General features: G+C 38.2%; 1 protein-coding gene and 1 pseudogene across 2 annotated transcripts in view; one reads left to right on the forward strand and one right to left on the reverse strand.

The window, feature by feature from the left end:
• Positions 1–17011, forward strand: part of Prim2 (DNA primase subunit 2) — a 280470-nt gene that overhangs the window by 94330 nt on the left and 169129 nt on the right. The window lies entirely within an intron of this gene.
• Positions 14653–14874, reverse strand: LOC111754605 (small nuclear ribonucleoprotein G-like; annotated as a pseudogene).

Genomic DNA, 17011 nt, shown 5'->3' on the forward strand with positions numbered 1-17011 from the left:
TTTTTTCCTGCGTTCCCCAGTACCCCATAGCTTACCACATTTAAGGAGACTTAAACCCATAATTAAGCGGCTTTTAGACAATGGTTTTCTTAAACCTACCCATTCACCCCACAATACTCCCATCCTCCCGGTACTCAAGCCTTATGGGTCCTATCACCTGGTACTGTACCTTAGGGTAATTAACAGTGCTGTTACCCTGACTCACCAGTGGTGCCAAATCCTTATACCATGCTCTTTCATATCCCTCCCTCCACCACTCACTTTACAGTTATAGATCTTAAAGATGCCTTCTTCATTATCCCCCTACACCCTGATTGCCAGAACCTCTTTGCATTTACATGGACTGACCCAGACACTTTCAGTTCTCAACAACTTACTTGGACAGTGCTCCCCCAAGGGTTCAGGGATAGTCCCCACTTCTTTAGTCAGGCTCTTGCTACTGACCTCACAGAACTTGATCTCAAACCTAGTGTTCTTCTTCAATACATAGACGACCTCCCATTATGTTCTCCATCCCATATGTTAGCCATACACCACTCAGCCAGTCTCCTGCCAAAGTCCAGATAGCCTCCCCAAAAGTCAAATACCTAGGTCTCACTCTCACCCCCACCACTCGCTCCATCACCTCAGATCGTAAGGCAATTCTTTGTGATCTCCAGGTGCCCACAACTAAACAGCAGGTTACATCTTTCCTAGGTTTAGCTAATTTCTTTTCACCTCTGGATTCCTAACTTTGCAGCCCTAGCTCAACCCCTCTACAAGGCCGCTAAGGGTCCCTTATCAGAACCCCTAGACCCTACTAGGCCCATAAATGCCTCCTTTCAAAAATTAAAAGAGGCTCTCCTAAAAGCTCTAGCTCTTACCCTTCCTGACCCCACCCAACCTTTCATCCTATACACTACTTGTCAGGGCCACAATGCTATAGGTGTACTAGGACACAAAAAGGGACCTTCTTTTCAAGCAGTAGCTTACTTGTCAAAACAGTTAGGTCACATAGTAAAAGGATGGGCTCCTTGTTTCCGAGCTCTTGCAGCTGCAGCCCTCCTGACACAGGAAGCTAAAAAGTTTACATTAGGACAATCTATTACAGTACACTCGCCTCATCACCTACGTGACCTTATCTCACATAAGGTGCTCCCTGCCCTAATGACCCCTTCTCGCCTTCAACAGGTACACTTAGCTCTCTCTCAAGACCCTTGCATCTCTATTGCAACTAGTGGTCTTCTTAGTAAAGCCACCTTACCTCCCACCTCAGAGGGCCATCCTCACCATGACTGTATAGAGTTTTTACAGATGACTCCCACCCCTTCCCCTCACATCAGTAGCACACCTCTCTCCTTGGCCTTTGACACATGATTCATAGATGGCAGTTCAGCAAACACAGACAACCAAAAGAAGGCAGGATACCAGTTAAAGTTAACCAGTCAAAAGTTTTAGAGGCAAATCCACTGCCACCTGGGACCTCTTCCCAGAGGGCAGAACTTAACTGCCCTTACAAGGGCTCTTACACTAGCAAAAGACAAGATTATAAATATATACACTGACTCAAAGTATACATTTAGCATTTTACACTCTCATGCCTCTATCTGGCAAGAACGGAGTTTTATTTCCACTCAGGGAACCCCCATCATTAATGCTCCCCTTATCCTTAAACTTCTAGAGGCAGCCCAACTTCCAAAGCAGGCAGCAGTTATTCATTGCAGAGGACACCAAAACGCCACAGATCCTATTGCTCAAGGCAATGCCTTTGCAGATTCACAAGCCAAGATAGCTGCACAAGGTCCTGCCCTTCTCATCTTCTCCCCTTAGTCCCAAACAGTTTACCTCAGCCCAATTATTCACCAGAACAATTATAGCTACTTCAAAAACCAGGTTACACACAAAACACTCAGGAATGGATTTTTCAGGGATCTAAACTTGTTCTCCCACATCATCAGGCCTCAGACATCATCACTGACTTACACAACTGTTTTCATATAGGATCACAGGCCCTATACAAACTTTTAGCCCCAATAGTCACACACCCTTCTCTAAAAGTTATCATTCTTAAGGTTACTCACACCTGTTATCTCTGTGCCAGGACCTCTCCTCAGGGATGCATGGCACTTCTCATCTTTTGGAAATATTTTTTATCTTTTGGAAATAATCCTAACAGTATATTTTTAAAAAATTTTTTCTGAATTGTACAGCCTTTTAAGAACTAACTGTTTTACATGAAGTTTACATGCATTGGTGGTGGTAGTGCAGGGGACTTAGAATTTGTTAGGATAGTGTCATAGTAATCATATAAGGACTTATGACTGCCTGGACTAGAGGAGTGACAGCAGGGATAGAGGGAGGGGGATTAGTGTGAGGCTGTGCTCTGGGATCTTGGTGACTATTATGGTTTAGGTAAAAAAAAAATGCCCCCCAAACACCCCTGCATTCAGAGACGATGCTTTTGGGAAATGATTAGATCTCAGAGGTACTGACCTTCTCTGTAGGTTACCCCTCTGACAAACTCAGAGTGGAATGTGCTGCGAGGAGGTAGCGTGGTGGGCAGTAGACCACGAGGGCTCATGTCTGGAAGGGTATTTCCTGTCCAGGCCCTCTGCTCCAGCTCCAGCCCTGTTCTTTGCTGCAAGGGCTGAGCAGCTTTCCTCTGCTATCCTGCTCTGCTCTGCTATCTGCCTTGGAATCAGCTGACTGAAGGCTTAAACTTCTCAAACCGTGAGCCAGAAATAAATCTTTTCTCCTTTTAGCTGACTTTCCTGAATATTTTGGTCACAGCTATAAAAGCTAGCCCTTAGTGGAGGTCCAGCCCAGGAGCAGGAAATAGGGGGAATGTAAGAACTTGCCACTCAAATCCTGGAATTTAAACTCAGCCCTACTTTTGATTGCCTTTTTTTTCCTCTCTCAGAGGAGGGTCCATTTTGGAGGATGAGACACAGTGAATGACAAGAGAGTGTGGTTACTCAGTACTTAGTGTGTAGTGGCATTCATGTGGCATCTGAGTGGTATGCCATGTATGGAATGCACAGTGAACCCTTTAAAGCTTTCAATGATAACAAACAGCTGGCTGCATCATATGTGTCAGAGGGTCGTCACCACTGAGTATGATATTAGTCTTAGGAGTAAGACATCATCTTCCTGGGGCCTGGTGACTAACGGGCAGGGAGCCTGGGCTCCAGCCTAGTGATTGGGATTATAGGATATGTATATCCAGGTCCAGCAAGTTTATAAAATGTACTCTTCACACTGGTAGAATGACAGATCTGTGAGAGAGTTGGAGGCAGGGGCAGGAAGGTTTGTAGTATCAGCTTTTGAGTAGTCTTTTATGTGTGGGAAAATTTCCCAGTATACATTCAATTTTGCTAATGTAATAGTCTTATCATTCTAGAAGGCAATACTCAAATGTGTGTCCTCTTCTGTAGCCACATCTTTTTTTTTTTTTTTTTTTTTTTGGGTACTGGGGATTGAACTCACGACTGCCTGCTTGCAAGGCAGGCGCTTATGCCGCTGAGCTAAATCCCCAGCCCCCAGTAGCCAAATCTTAGGCATGGATTTAGACTTTAGTGATTAGACTCACATCCCCCATGACCTTCCACTGAACTGAGGAAAGGCATCTGCATTGAGCTTGTAGTTTCAGTTTTTGAGGTGGTGGTATCAACTTTGGTGGCAGCAGCAGTGTCTTCCCGTGGTTACAAGATTGATTTCTAGCCATTGGAGTGGTTTTCTTTAGTTCTTTCTGAGATGCTGAACGACAGTGACAGTTATTCTCTAATTAATTCCATTTAGTGGCATAGTTTGTGATGTGGTTTGTTTGAACAGAGGTCTTCACATTCCCATGAGGTGCCCAGGAACCTTTTATAAACTGCTCTTCTGTAATCAGCCAGGGTTAGTATCTTGTGTTAAGAACCTTAGCTGGTCATGGCTTAATTAGGAGAGAGACAGCAGAAGAGTAGGCTTTTTGATGCCTGCCTGGGTCAGAGCACACCTAGTGAGGTAGTTCTGCTGGTCCTCCTGGATTTCACAGGAGTGCCAACGGCTGAGTAAAAGTGATAGTAGCTACGGCTTTGATGAGCCACAGCATCAGATTGCATATTGGGGTGAGCTGAAGGAAGCAAGGGAAGTAACTAAGGTGATCATAGGTCTGTCTGGACACTGGGTGTTATTGAACAATTATTTTAACTGTGGAACAAATTAGTTTTGGGCATCTTTAGTTTGAGATGCCATAGACTTAATTACCTGTGGAAATATCTGACATGTACCTGGAAATGCAGCTCTAACATTCAGAAACTAGGGAATAGAAGTGGTAGAGTTACTCAAAGCTGTGATGAAATTGGATGAAAGCAATAAAAGTAGCAAGGGATAGGGAGGGAGGAAGTGAGGACAGAGCTTTAGGAAATGTTCATGATTCCAGAGCAGGTGAAGGAGGGGGAGTGAGGGGTTCTGAAAAGGAGTGTTGCAGAAGGATGATGAAAGATCAGATGTATACTATTTGAGATGTTCAAGGAGAACAGAGGCTTTCTAGGAGCACATTGTCAGGCATATCAAATCCTGTAGAGGGAAATAAAGACTGAGATGAGGCCAATTGCATTTTTGTGACTTTGGACAAAGCTGTGGAAAATGAAAAAAAAAAAAAAAACAAAAAACAACCTCACAGTAGTAGAGCAAAAACCTAAGGTAATAATACTCTGTAAAAAAGAGATTAATTAGAGAACCTGGTCAAATTTCAGTTGAGAGACTTGGAGTCTCTGTCAAGTCTGGAACCAGAGACAAATCAGTATCCTTTTCCTTTCTAGGCTTAATCAAGCTAGTGTTAAGTTTTTCTGAAGAACTGCAATGATTTATCAGATCCTTTTGTTTTAATGAGTTGACAGTCCTACTGTAGAAAACTTGGGGAAAATATTTTGCTTTACAATTTTAGTGTTCATTAGGCATTACCTTGTAAGCTGCAGGCAAATGTGAGACTACTTAATTGTTCATGACATCTGTGCTTTTACTCTGAATGTGAGTTTTCTTTTGTATGTATTCTAATGATCATTGTTAACAGTTTGACCTTCTTTACATTTTTGCCAGACTATTCAATAGTAGACATTTGTATTGTGTCTTTTCTTCCTTTTATTCTAACCTTTCCTATGAACAATGACTTCATTATTGCTTAGACTATTGGTAGTTAGAGCCCTTGCCACTCAAAATTTTCATTTTTCTTTATTTTGAAGTGCTATCTTTTACATTTGCATTTTTTTCTACTTAAAGAGCTGTCTCTTTACACTTGATATTCTGATAGAATTTATCTGCTCAAAATGAAAGTCTGTGCCTCTTGAATTCTGGCTTCAAAATAATCATCTTGAGTAGATATGAGATACCATAAGAAGATGAAAGATTCACAGATGCCAGTCTTAATTTCCAAGAGTCTGTTATCTGCAAGACTTATATTAGCTTTAAAAATGTATCTAGCATTATAATTTGAACTATGGTATTTCCTCAGTTTGAATTTATAGAACTTTTTTTGCATTAATTTATGTAGTCAGTAGAAGATACCAGATTCAGAAATTACTTCTTAAAAGATACATTCTGATGTTATTTTTGTTCAGTGTTTTAAAATTAATTGCAGTTCACCTTCCATTTGGAAACTCTGTGTTTCATTATATATCGTGGACTTTAAGGACATCACAGTGAGCACACCACTTAGCACTTGACCCTTTCCTTGCACATGGGCTGTGTTCTCTGTTGTCACACTACCTTGTTCATCATCCAGTCTTACACATGCTAGCCAAGCTTAGCAAGCTGTAGACCACTGAGCTGCACCTATCCACCCGCTTAGTCCTAGGCATTGATCTTGTGTATGGCGTAATCCTAGGCAGAATACCTCATTTGATCCTACTGGAAGAGTTAAGTTCATAGCAGAGAATAAAAAGAGGCGCAGTGCGGCTGGCTTCCATATCATTACCTACAGAAGAGTGGACAAGTACTAGGGATTTGGAATTATCTTACTTTGTTTCAATAAACAATTTTGTTAAAGTTGTTTAAAGACAATTCATATAGCCTAAACATAAAATCTTTTTATGGTTTTTCCTGGTAGCTATATCAACTACTGAAGTTTAGAATTTACTTAGACCAACTTACCATAAAAAATCCTTTAGGGTAACTTTATTAGAGTTAATATGTCAGAATTTCAATGGCAGTAATGCTGTTTACATTTTTTCTTGATGCAGTTATTTTTTCCATGTTGTATAACTATACAAATGCCTATGTTTTATGTTAGACAATTTTCCCCCCTTAATTCAGGAGAACTCTGTTTACACTGTGACCTTTGATAGTAAATTGGTAAGCATGTCAGATGCTAAGAACTAAGAAGGGAAGTAAAAATATATTTTCCAGGTAAAACTTTGGGATGCTCCATTTACTTGAAATTTTAAGCAGTGAGATAGAAGACTTTCTGTTGAAGCCCAAGTGTTTCAAAATGATGATTAATGAGGAGCTTGTCACTTAGAATTCACTTCAGGGACTATGTTTCCAGTGTTAGCCCAGAGTAATTTTTTTGTAACACAAATGGATTTTTATAATACGCACATACAAGGTTAGTATAGTGAGGTAGTAACTTAGCAAACCAATAAAAATCTAATATCTTAATTTTCACTTTGAACTTGACTCATTAGCCTATCAGAAAGCCTATTTTCATTTCCTCATTAGTATTTTTACCTTGATATTTTTCTGCTGTTTTAAAGACTTCTGTCGGCTTCCCGATCTTTTAATTTTCCATCGCTGTTCAAATACGCATGTGCATAAACCTCATTTTAGGTTGGTAACCTTGGCAGTTAAAGCGATATAAGTCAGATAAAGTGTGCAGAGCCCAGAAGCCTGGAAACAGCAGAATTAATGTCAGTGGTGACTGAAGTAAGACTGAAGTTAGATTCAGGGTGTAAGATACAGTCATTGTCAAGTCCTTTTGGAGTAATCATTTTTCTGTAGCAAACCTAGCTTGGTATGTGCAAAACCAAGAGAAGTTTCCTGTTGCTTTAGTACATATAATAAACATTTTGGATTAATTTAGTATTGACAAACACAAGGCTGTGTAGTGGTCTGCATTGAGATTAAGGGTACAGGTTAGTTCAGTGCATGCTAGGCAGTGAGTCACCCATTGTGCAGGAGCTTTAAGGATCCATGTGTGAAGGTAGAGTTATACCTTTGGGCTCCATGCGAAGTTTCCTTCCTCAGTGTTCCTGTGTATGAGGAGTTGTGTGCTCTGCATGTGTATATACTTGTGTGTGTGTGCATGTTTATGTTTCTCTTTGACTAAAGCCCAGTCAATATGTGTTTAGGCTAGTTCTGAATAATTTCTTTTTAAAACTTTATTATTAGTAGTGCATTCTTGATTTTGACTTCAGGGTGATCAGGAACCTTTGTTTATGACAGCAGCATAAACCTTTGTTTATGATGGCAAAGATAGGAAAAGGTAGGGATGGATATAATGTAGGTTGTGAGAAAATGCATTTATTTCATTAAATTCTAAGGAAAAACTAAGGATTTCATTTAAACATCAGACACTTCTAGAAAGTAGAGGTTCTGCCTGTTTGTACTTGCTTATCTCTCTGCGTTTAACAAAAAGACTGAGATGAATTAAAATCTTGTTTGTCACATCTCACAGCATTTGAGGTAACATAAAGATAATAAATTTCTTGCCAAAGAAGAGGATATAAGAAGAAGTTCTTTAAATTATTATTATTATTATTATTATTATTATTTTTTTTTTTTTTTGTCTTTTTGAGATAGGATCTTGCTATGCAGTTCAGGTTAGCCTTGAACTTACTTTGTGGCCTGTGTTCGTCTGGAACTTATAACCATCCTCCTGCCTTAGCCTCCCAAATGAAGTTCTTTAAATTGTATCAAAGGGGAGAGTAAACAAAATTAAGAGTCTGAGTAAGGGAAAATAGATTTTAAATATGTATTATTAGCAGGTGCTAAAAATATTTAAGTGCCCAACTTCAAAAGATAATATGAGTGAGTGCTAAAATAAACGTAGTTAAATTTGTCTAAAAATGTTTGGTAAGCAGCATATCAAGGACAAACATCTTTGCAATAGTTTCATTAATAGACTGTATCAAAATTGAGAAAGTCTCATATTAGATCAAAGAAGTACTTAAAAATAATCCTGGGCTATAGCTTAAGTACATAATCTCTCTGTAGAATAGTATATTAAAAAATGTCAGATTGGGTAATTTGAGTGAAAGAGATCAGGATGTGCAATTCTGATTATAGTTATTTCATTTTTCTTGACCAGTAAAAGTTTTACAAAATTATTAGTCTTGATGCAGTTAGCATGACTTGAGATGACTACAATATATTGTTAATTATTAAATGAACAGGAGTCACTTGATCTTTCATATGCATGCATATAACTATTCAAATAAAATAACTCAGAAACCTAATAAAGTTCTTTGAAGTATGAGGTAGAGGAATGACATAAATGAATGATGGAATAATTAATAAACATATGTAATTTTTTCTTAGTTAAGCAGTAGCTGTAAGATATACTCAGGAATACTTTGATTTCACATTTTACTCACTTAAAATATTTACTGTGTCTATCTAGTTTTTGTTGTAAAATTGTTTAAATTATATTTTTCCTTCTTTTTGAATAAATAAGATTTGTTTACTTGATTTGGATTCTAGGCATATTTTTTCACAGAATTAACTTACTTATAGTGTGGTCTAAGTTATAACATTGTTAGATATTTGAAATATGACTCCAAGTTCAGAAATTACCTTTAAGCATAGGAAACATTTGTTCACTAAATAGATAATTTGCAGGAGCCAGAAATCATTAGCAACCTGAGTAATAATGAGCGTCATTTTGGTAATATGATGTCAAGGTACTTCCCGAGGGCTGAGGACAGAGTGGCAAAGACACCATTAATCACATCTCTCAGAAATAGTGTATCTTTTTATAACTAATTTTCTTCTCAGTGATCAGTTGAAATACTGTAAAATAGATGAAAATTAAGAATGGCAGTGTCTTTCAGTCAAATTCAGACCTATTTGTGCCTAGATGGAACCCTGAGATTTTAGACAGATACTAGTGTCTGGTTATGAAGATGTTTAAAAAATTAAGTATATGTGAACAGCTAATAATTCAGCAAGCATTTCATTTCACACAAGAAATGCTGTGCTCTGAGTATGATGTTTGAAGATGCTATATATAAAAACTCAACTCATGTATTATTTATTCACAAATACTTTACCTGAATTAAACTGCTTGGGTATCCCCTCTCCCCCAATATTGGAGATTAAATACATAGTCTTTTCACTGAGCTATAGTTTAGTTCTTTTTCATATTTTATTTTGAGATGATATAGTTAAGTTACCCAGGCTGGGCTGGAACTTCTCATTTCTTGCCTTAGTCTCATAGAGTGCTAGGATTATAGATATTCCATGTCACACATAGCTTAAATTGTATAGATTTTAAATATACAAGTCTCTAAAATTTGGTAAGTGTGTATTCTGTTTGCTTCACTTCTGTGTACCTCCAAGGCATAACATTGTGTTAAAAAAACACTTAGATAGTTCTCCTTTATGGTTGAATAATTTTCTAATTTTGGAATCGGGAGAATGCTAGCTAGCAGGAATGTAGCCCACTAGGACCCACTTCTGGCTCACTAGATCTCAAACTTTGCAGAACTAAAAACTGGTCAAAGATTGTCTGTTTGTGTCTTTTCTTTAACACTTCTGTATTATGACATGATACTGAATTCAATAATTAGTTACTTTGTTTGGATGGGTTGTCTACAAATGTCTGTAGCTCTGTCCATTTTTTCAGGATTTCCTTTATTTCAGAAGAACTTCACCACCCTGGCTGTTAGTGCTCCCCATCTTCTTCAGAAAGCTCCTTAACTGCCATTCTCCGTTGCTCAACCAAAAGATGCTGAAGTTCCACCGTAACTCCGGTGTTACTGGTGTTCTTTCACCAGTTCCTCAACATCACCTCTGTCTACCGATAAGCCTGTGGGCTTTGCTATAAAGACAGTGTTATCAGCTACAGGCTCAGTCAATGGCTCAAGCTTCTCTGTGTAGCCTTTAAAGTCTCCGTCTTGCATAATTTTATGCCACATTTTCTTCCAGACAGATCTCAGGGTCCTTAGAGAGATAATGGCCTAGGATTTCTCAGCCCCTCACAGGAAAGGAAATTGTGATGTTCTTTCCATACTCTCTTAAAGAGTTAAATCTGTATCTGAGATAGCCTTGGGAGCACTTTAGCTGTGTGCAGCTTCTTCTAGTTAGCTATAACCAGGTTGTAGCTAACTAGAAGGCTGCAGTAGAGGAGTTGTATTACCTGGGAGGAACTCAACTGAGAGCCATGAGAATTTTTCAGCCAGTTCTCCCATGATGGGGAGAGCCTTGAGTGGTAAACCTTTGTCCTCTAGATAAACCTTTGTCCTCTAGATATTTCTTCACAGTATGACAGAAAGCCTCCTTGATCCACTCAAGAAAAAGTGTTTTGTTACCCAGGCTTTTGTGTTCGGCCTTCATAAGGACCCCCACATGGCCTATTTTTCATGTTTTCTGAACACTGTAGGGGTCTCAGAGTGATAAATCAAGGGAGACTTTATCGTGAGGTCACCGCTTACATTGGCACATAGCAGTAAACTTAGCCTATCCTTCATAGGCTTGTGGGTTAGCATTTTTTCCCCCTCCTTCCTGAATGATGTATATTCTCCTGGGCATTTTCTTCCACAAAAGGCCAATTTCATCATAGTTGAAAACCGATGACAGGAAAAGCCTTTCTCTGTGTCTTCTTTTTGAAGTGGTATGTATAATTTTCAGTAGCCCTTTTATCAGCACTGACTTTTTCTCCATTCCTAGTATGCTACGAACCCCAGTTCTCTTTAAAATTACAGATTACAGATTCAGATGGGTTATAACCTGCCATCTGCCTTTCGTTTATCTGCACTATTAATAGCCTTTCTCCCTTGTTTAACACTGTTGATTGTGATTACTAATTTGAGTAACTCCTTTATCAACACTTGCTTCCTTATACAGTATAAATCTTTTTCTCTTTTGATTGTTGAGATGGTGGATTTTGACATGCTGTACGTATTAGTGAGGTTGGTCACATGAATACCACTTAGATTTCTCCACAATTTCCTTCTTTTTTAATGTGACTGCTTTCTTTACTTTTCCTTCTTTATTTAGCTTTTTTCTGGCTTTTTGGGGACCATTTGATATCAGTAATCATAGCAGTTATATAAAGCACTGACCAAAATCACATCCACAAACATGCGTACCTGGTCTCAGACTGACACATATGCTTACATGGGCTTTTCTGGCATTCAGGGACTTTGTTTACAACTGCATAAGCAGTAGGCATTTGGATTGTAACTCAAGACTTTGGTCATCAGTTAAATCTAAATTGGGTTGTAACCCAGGTTTTTGTATGTGTTCATTTGTAACTCAAGCATCCACTGTATTTGGGAAGTTTTTTCTAATATTTCTGTAAATTTTTTTATGTCCTTTGTGTTATCTTCTGATTTTTCACTTATTGTGATTAATTTTGTTCTTCATGATACCTAGCAGCTGTTTGATCTTTTGTTGTTTTCAAGGTATCCCTGAGAAATTGGTCTTTGAAAGTATCCCTATCTTCTAATTTTGATATTGTGTCTTCACATTGGTTGCTTCTGCTGCCTATACTTTCAGTATAATTTTTAATCTCCTGGATTTTTGTTTGGAACCTTTTCATGAATTTTAATTCTTTGCTAAACTGGTTATTCATGTTTTACATTATTTTATCTCTGCTGCCTTTTTATTAGTATCTTCTCTGAGCTCCCTGGTGTTTTTGTTCCCTCCATTGTCTGACTACTTAGCATCTTTTGTGAGCCCACCCAGCTCCCTACCTATCTCTTTTTCATTCTTCTGTTTTCCTTTCAAACAACTCAGCTGTGTGGGTTTTGCTTTCTTTTCCTTTAGTGCCCCATGGATTGGCTTTTGGGGAGTTGTGAGTTTTGGCCTGGTTTTCTCATGTTTCTGTATTTTATTGTTGGCTTTGTTTGGCTTTTGGTTGCTTCTAATGGAAAGACTTTGTTCCTGATATGGAACTCTACTTAGCTGATACTCTTTTCTGTGATGCACTCTTATCATGGTTAAGTATAGTCCTTTGCCTCTGTCCCATGATCCAACTACTTCTGTTAATTTGGAAGTAGGGGATGTGTTGTAATTGGCCCAGCACCCTGTTCTCTAGGAGTGGACTGTAATATTGTTAATGTTACAAGAGTAATCCAAGTATTGACATACAGAGAAAACTTATTAGGAAAATTGATGGAACCCTGGCAATATCAAATAATCAGCAGCACAAACATTGGCCAAGACAAATTGGATGTTGAAACACCATAAGATTTAATAATGTAGAAATCTACAATTATAGTAGAATTATATATACTATGTACAATTGTGCTATATAATTATGTATTAATTATAAATATATAGTGTCATACAGCAAATATTTACTAAATGTGCTAACAGTACCCACACTAATGAGAGAAAAGAAAGCAAAAGTAAGAGTTAACTATGTAAAAATTAATAAAGCTTACCTGTTGTTAGAGATGTGGGGGTTTTGGGAATGGGTAAATTCAGGAGGAAAAGCTGGAAGCAAGAAAAGGGATTATACTAAGGAGTAGAAAGCCCTTTATAGAATTATGTAAAGGTAGAGGAAAAAACCCAGTGAGAAATAGAAGACGAATGAAAATTAAAAAAAAAAAAAAAAAAAAAAAAAAAAAAAAAAAAAAAAAAGGAAAAAATGACATGGTGCTAAAAAATAGAAAAAATTTTAAGGAGGGGCTGGGAATTTAGTTCAGTGGCCTAAGCGCCTGCCTGGCAAGTGTGAGGTCTTGATTTCAATCCCCAGTGCCACCAAAAAAAAAAAAAAAAGAAAGAGAAAAAGAGAGTAACTAAAAGGAGAAAACAGAAAGTCCGTGTTTCTGAATGGGTGGTTTCCTTCAGTGTCTGTAGTCTGGGCCCTGTGAGGTCTTTGTTTCTCCTACCCAGCATTACTGCCTGAGGGGTGGCAAGGTAAGGTGCACCCGTGTCCCAGGTGCTCTCGCTGACCTCAGGCTGTGACAGAGTCTGTGCTGAGATGTGTCCTGATCATGCTAGAGGAACGGTGGCCAGATCTCAGCTCTGGCGGGTACAGGCAGCAGGGCAGGGATTCACATACTTAATGCTGGTGCTTTGCACCACAGCTCACTTGGGTTGACTTCTAGTGTGGGGAACAGGCTGTGTCCTTTCTAGCCTGAGCTTAAACTTCCCAAGAAATCTCTATCTGGCTCCCTGTCTACACTGTGGCTGTCTTTTACTAGTCACTTTGGGAGTCCTGGAGTAAAATTAAACTTCTTTTCAGTTGTGTGGGTCCTGGATTTAAATTATCAACCCCTTCCTGAAATGGACCATGACTGAAGGCTGTCTGGCAGTGTGGTGGGTGCCCAGGCCAGAGTTCTTCTGCTGATACCTTACCCGTGAAGGTCTATTCATAGCAGCAAACCCAGCACTGCCTTTGCAGTTGATAGTGCTCTTGGACTGTGCAGTCTCGGGTTCCTCTTGGACCTCCTGGCCCTGGGTGCTTACCTTGCTTCTGGGGAGGGCACCCTCCAATCATCAGCTGAGAAGACCCAGGAATACATTCCATACTGTTTCAGTTTTTTCTCTGTATTATGGGCTATCTCTCTAACTTCTCTGTCATCTGTCTTCTGATTTTCCTGTGAGTCCCTTCCTGATTTCTGACAACCTTTCTTCACCATTTATTATTTTTCAGTGTCTGGATTTTGAATCTTGGAGAGATTAGCAGCTGAATTTTGCTGCTAATCACCCATTCCCCTAGTTTTTCCTCTTTCAAAGACTTGAGTGAATGAATGTTATTTGTGAAGGGTAATAAATGAACTAGTTTCTGATTCTTTACATGTTTTCTCATAGTATTCTTTTTTGTTTTTGGCTTTTTGAGACAGAGTTTTACTATGCAGTGCAGGCTAGCCTTGAATTCACTATGTATACCAGCTTGCCTTGAATTCAAGGTGATCTCCCTGCCTCAGCCTCCTGAGTGTATCATCACACCCAGCCATTGATTGTTTTTTTGGGGGTGGGGGGAAGATTTTGCTCTGCAGTTCAGGCTGGCCTCACACTCCCAGCAGTGCTATCTCAGCCTCCCTACTGCTAGGATTACCGGCATGTGCCACCATGCCTGGATTCTCCTAGTATTCTGTACATTAGGTGGTAAAAACAAACAAACCCAAAAAATTCTCTAGAATTCTGAAAATACTAGTTTTAAGCTAAGTCTGTATAAAAGTAATGGAAAACAGAAAGCAGTTTTATAGGAAATACTATCTTTGTACAGGAGTTTGTCAAATCTTAAAAAGCTTCTTCTGTTCAAAACAAATGAGATCAAAGGACTAAGTGATATATATATATATATATATATATATATGTGTGTGTGTGTGTGTGTGTGTGTGTGTGTGTGTGTGTGTGTATTATATAAAGTTAAATCTCTTAATGTAAGTTTTGTAGATTTTTTTTTTGAATTGCAAAAGTTTAACAAAAAATTGAATGAAAACGTGCATGACCCATTTTCAATCATAGTGAAACTAGCCCTTATAGCCAAGCATGCACTATTTCTCTGTCAGTCATTATTTAAACTTGTTCCAAGGCTTCTAGCATGATGATACTATTTCCTCATATTACCACTAGTCTAGCATTGTTCTGTTGCCCACTAGTTGCCATCTCCACATATTCATCTATCATGGGATTCATAAAGGGACCATATCTTTGCAGTATTCCTTGTACATGTCTGCCACCATTTAATTTCATTGATAACTTTTTGTCCATAAGTTTGTTCAGCTTGGGAGGGTGAGCTTTGCTCTTCTCATGTATTCCATGGGCTCGGAGCTTTGGAAGGGAATCTGCAGTTGTTTGGTAGATTATTTGGTAGGCAGTAACTTTACAGGATCTACTGACTTCAGGCATTTTCTTTACATATCTTTAAGCTAGTTTAATAGTACTGGTTGCAGGAAACCAGCAGAAGAGCCTTTGCATATCGCTAAGATATATATCCCTATTTCATATCAGATAACTTTTTCCGTATAGCGTCTGTTACTCTGAATTTGTAGATGGCAGTTTTAGGGAGGATTTCAAGAGCACACAGAATTTCCATTTAGTTCTAAAGGTTTTCCTTTTTCTCTGGAGTTGGCATCTCTCCTCAGCTATTCTACCCCTCTTTGTAAATTGAGAACTGTAAAGTATGATTTTTTAGGTTTTTGTCATCTGGAAGATAATGAAGAGTACTTTCAGAAAAGCAGTGATTTTTCTCAGGGCCCAGTACTTAAAAGCAGTGATTTTTCTTAGGGCCCACTTGGACAACTGTGAACTACTTCAGTTCTGTTAAACGTAGTTCTCAAACTAGCCGTTTTAGTCTTCAGTGAGCTTGACTTCTTGGCATTCTTTTCAAGACAATTGGAACTATTTAGTTTTGAGAGATAAATTAGGAATTATTTGGTCATCGTGTACCAAATGATACTTATAGAAAAGCTGCTGAATGTGTACTGGTCTTGTAGCCCTAGTTCAGCTTTAATGATGTTACAGTGCTTATCTCCTTCCTTTTTCATAAATATTCATTCTTCTAAGTTAGGCTTTCCTAAGACACACACGCACATGTACATATGCGTGAACATACCCATGTTTTACTTGAAGTCTTGGTGCCAGAAATATTTGAGGTTTTCCAGGTTTTTTTTGTTGTTGTTGTTAATTTTGGGATCTTCACTAGTTGAATATCCCTAATTTAGAAATATAAAATTTGAAATGCTCCAGAACCTAAAACTTTTGAGCACTGATATGACATTCAAAAAGTTTCAGATTTCAGAGTAATTTGGTGTTTGGAGTCCCTCATTAAGGATACTCAGTCTCCACATATACACACACATACCATATACACAGAAGTCCTCTGTACATGTTGTATTTTTATATATATTTTAGATTTACTAGAATTATGTAAGTAGTTGTAGCTGAAATGCAGCAAGACTGAAGCAGTTTTCTTTGATCACATCAGCATTAGTTTTACTACAGGAATTGTAATATACTCAAAAACACGTGTTTTCTTCTTTAATAGAGATAGAGATGTAGTCTAGTCTGAGTAACGTGTTGTTACCAGTTTAGCCTTCGTGCATTAAAACAAAATGAAGTACTCACACTTGAGATTTTTTCTGTGATAAGTTTGTTAACTATTGGACCAAGTGAATTTTACAATAAAATGAGAAGTTTATATTTCAGGGGTAGGTTATGTAATTGCTTTCCTGAAAATAATTTGTTTAGTTTTATGAATAAAATTTATTCATGTAGGAAAAGTGTGAAAATTCATGAGTGGCATGTTAAAATACTAAGAATCATATTCATATTTTTGTGAAGCAGGAAGACAGACTGAGGAATGGAAGGCCAGAGTTTTGATCTCCCTATTCTATGATAGGGTATTAAAGTTAATGAGAGTAAACACTGGATAGCTTTCAACAAACAGAAAACCTGTCTTGATGATAGCTGGCTACAAACTGAGACATTTTCATTTTTAAAAACTCCAAAAATATGAAAGAGGACTCTGTTATGTTTTTGATAGGAGGAATGTGAATTAATATAACCTGCATAGAAAATCATATGGAGGTTCCTCAGAAAAGCTAGATAGAGAACTAGTGTACTACCCCACAGTTGCATTTGTGGGTTTATATCCAAAGGAAAAGACACCAGTATGTCATGACATTTATATCCCCTTGTTTATTGCTGCACTGTTCATAAATAGCCAAGGAATCAAAATAAGTCTGATGTTCATCAGTGTATAAATAGAGGAGGAAAATGTGGCATATATGTGCACAACAGAGTATCACTTATCCATAAAAAGAATAAAATTTTGTCTTATGCAGCAATGTGTGGAGCTGGGAGACATCATGTGAAATAAGTGTGGCACAGATAAAACCAGTACCTCATGTTCTCACTTCTGTGTGAAAGCTGA

This window comes from Cavia porcellus, unplaced genomic scaffold, assembly GCF_034190915.1.
Source record: "Cavia porcellus strain 051 isolate PalLab524CR breed Dunkin Hartley unplaced genomic scaffold, mCavPor4.1 scaffold_10, whole genome shotgun sequence".
Lineage (NCBI taxonomy): Eukaryota > Metazoa > Chordata > Mammalia > Rodentia > Caviidae > Cavia > Cavia porcellus.